Source organism: Apium graveolens, chromosome 2, assembly GCF_009905375.1.
Source record: "Apium graveolens cultivar Ventura chromosome 2, ASM990537v1, whole genome shotgun sequence".
In the NCBI taxonomy this organism is placed as follows: Eukaryota; Viridiplantae; Streptophyta; class Magnoliopsida; order Apiales; family Apiaceae; genus Apium; species Apium graveolens.
The window spans coordinates 44,235,822-44,239,596 of NC_133648.1; positions in this window are offsets into that span (position 1 = coordinate 44,235,822).

Here is a 3,775-nt window from a genome sequence, read left to right on the forward strand (position 1 = left end):
TGATTTTAAGTGAGGTGACACAGATTCTGCAACTACATCTGAAAGAATTGGCTGATGATCCAACAAATCATCTAAAAGATGATGATCACCAGATTTTGAGTGGAGCTCCTCCCTGAGTTTTAATGAGAGAGAATCAGGAATTGATGTGAATATCATATCCACATCCAGAGAGGGTGTAGGAGAGTTTGAGGAATGGTGTGCGTCTATATTGAGAGAATGGGGCTGTGATTCCACATTTGCTGGAAGCACATCAAGCTGAATTTGAGAAGGCACAGATACTGGTGGGTGTATATGTGCTGTGTGTGCCCCTTGTATGGAAACTAGGGTTTTGGCCTTCTTCTTCCTTGAAAAGGCTTGAATTGGTGAATGTGTAGCTTCAGTGTCCCTCCCTCTTTTGTTCTATGTCCCTGGATGGGGACTATTTTCAATAGTTACATCCTTTTGGGAGGATGCAACTAGGGATGTGCTGGACTCCTTTTGAACCACTACAGTCTTTTGAGAGACTATGGCTTGACTGGAATGGGTACCACTCTCCTCTCCCACCTTATCCTGGGGGGCTTTTTGATGTTCACCCCTCCCCTCACCACTCACACCCTGTTCACTCCCTTCAGGGTTTATGGTAGTTGTTACAACTGTTGTCTTTTGAGAAACAACAGAGGTAGGTTTCTTTGACTTGACTTTGGAGATTTTTGATTTGGTGGTTTTGGTAGGAGCCTGTTTGGACAATGACACAGGTTCCATAGCCACACTAGAAGGCAAAGAAACATTGGGGTTGGAAATAGTAGGAGTTATAGAAACATTTACCTCACTTACCTGTGGTGCATTCATGATTGGCAAGTATACCAATGGCACCTGGCTGTTGAGGTTCATTCTCAAAAGGTCTGCAATAACCCTTTTCTCTTGTGCCCAGCATTTGAGTTTATTATTCTCATTGGATATAACCAAACCTTCAGCAACATGGTTAGCCAATAACATAAAGAATCTAGCAAAGTAGATGTTATGTGGTCTATTAGCTTTGTTACCTAATCTGGAACCTAATTCTAGCATAACACAGTTGCTAAAATTAAAGTACCTATCAGAAACTAGCATATAGAGCATATTAACAAGAGATGAAGTAATAGCATCAAAATTGCTAATCTTCCCAGAGAAAACCTTAATAAAGGCATCTCCAAGAAAACTCCATTCTTTCCTAAGGCCTTTCCTTCTAATACTACCTAAACTAGTAGAATCAAAAGCATAGCCTATGGAATCTAGCATAACAGAGACATCTTTATCAGTGTGTGGTGTCATGGCATTATTCTCAGGCAACTTAAAGCAAGATTATAAATCATCACAATTAATGCAATAGTCCTTACCTTTGAGAGAGAAGGCAATGGTCATATCTGTGGAGTTGAACTCTGCAGTTGTCCAAATCTCCTCAATCACTTCACAGTAGATGGTTGGGGCTTCCAGCATTGCATAGCTCAGTTTGCAGTTCTTGATGAAGTCCATCATCTTGTGATAATCAGAATGGGCTTCCTTCTTTTCAACCAAGACTATGAAATTATTCTTTTCATAAACAAATCCTGTTTGAGACATAATTTTGACTACTGGTGCCATTTTTGTGAGTAGAGGTTGCAGAGAAGAACTTGAGAATTGAGAGAGAAAGAGAATGATAATTGCAAGAAAGCGTAAAGTGAAAATAAGAATTCAATTGGGCTTTTATACTTTCTTGAATTAAAACACAAATTAAAACAATTAAATGATACTTTTAAGTAAGTGAAAGCCGTTCAGGAATAAAAGAAACTGTAGAAATTCTGAAAACTACCGTAAATATAAATACATACAACACTGTATATCTGTATCAACGGTTGAGTAAAAGAATCAACGGTTGTGACTCACTAACGTGACACATCAACGGATAAGGTAAATAGTTATCCGTTGATGAACAACATTATTTTATCCGTTGAAGGATAAAATTACCATAAATGTATTTGTCTTTCAACGGATAATGAATATCCGTTGATAGAACAATTTTGGCTTTCAACGGATATGGAATATCCGTTGATAGGATAAGTCTTGATTAAAGCCAACTTTGTTCTTGCAGTAGATTCATTTCAGGCTACAAGACAGATTACATAGATGACATAGATTATGAATAGTTAAGCATACCTAACTCACTTACTAATCTTGTGAATGTTGATTCATCAAGTGGCTTGGTAAATATGTCTGCAATCTGCTTTTCACTTGGAACAAAATGAAGTTCCACTGTACCTTTCATCACATGTTCCCTAATGAAGTGGTACTTGATATCAATGTGCTTGGTTCTTGAGTGCTGCACTGGATTTTCAGTAATGGCAATGGCACTTGTGTTGTCACAAAATATTGGAATTTTGTCAACAGTTATACCATAGTCAAATAACTGATTCCTCATCCACAGTATTTGTGCACAACAACTACCAGCTGCAATGTATTCAGCTTCAGCTGTTGATGTGGAAACAGAATTCTGCTTCTTGCTGAACCATGATACAAGCTTGTTTCCTAGAAATTGAAAGGTGCCTGTTGTGCTTTTCCTGTCTAATTTGCAACCTACATAATCTGCATCTGAGTAGCCAATTAGATCAAAACCAGACTCTCTAGGGTACCAAATTCCTAGATTTGGAGTCCCTTTGAGATATCTGAAAATTCTTTTAATAGCCACTAAGTGAGATTCTTTAGGGTCAGCTTGAAATCTAGCACAAAGACATGTAGAAAACATAATATCAGGTCTACTGGCAGTTAAATATAAAAGTGAGCCAACCATGCCTCTATAACTTGTAATATCCACAGACTTTTCAGCCTTGTTTAATTCAAGCTTGGTGGCAGTGGCCATGGGAGTTTTTGCAGGTGAACAATCCATTAAGTCAAACTTCTTTAAAAGATCATAAATATATTTAGTTTGACTAATGAAAATTCCACCACTAACTTGTTTAACTTGTAAACCAAGAAAGTAAGTTAGCTCTCCCATCATGCTCATTTCATATTTACTTTGCATTAATTTAGCAAACTTTTTACAAAGTTTATCATCTGTAGATCCAAATATAATATCATCTACATAAATTTGTACAAGTATCTTAGAGCCATTAACATTTCTAAAGAAGAGAGTTTTGTCAACAGTACCTCTTGTGAAGTGATTATCTAGAAGGAACTTTGATAAAGTCTCATACCAGGCTCTAGGTGCTTGCTTTAGTCCATAGAGTGCTTTCAACAAATAATACACATTGTCTGGAAAATTTGGATCTTCAAAACCAGGAGGTTGGGTTACATAAACTTCTTCCTCCAATTCCCCATTTAGAAATGCACTCTTGACATCCATCTGATAGACTTTGAAATTGGCATTAGCTGCATAGGCTAGAAAGATTCTGATGGCTTCAAGTCTTGCAACTGGAGCAAATGTTTCATCAAAATCTATTCCCTCTTGTTGAGAATAGCCTTTGGCAACCAATCTGGTTTTATTCCTTATGACAATGCCATTTTCATCTATCTTGTTTCTGAATACCCATTTTGTGTCAATAGAACTCTTGTTCTTTGGCTTGGGTACCAGCTTCCACACTTTGTTCCTCTCAAATTGGTTTAGCTCCTCGAGCATAGCTAAAATCCAATCTGGATCCAAAAGAGCTTCTTCCACTCGCTTAGGTTCCTCCTGTGATAGAAAGCTACTATACAGACATTCATATTGAGTAGCCCTTCTAGTTTGTACTTTAGATGTAGCATCACCAATGATCAGTTCAAAAGGGTGATTCTTGGTCCATTTCCT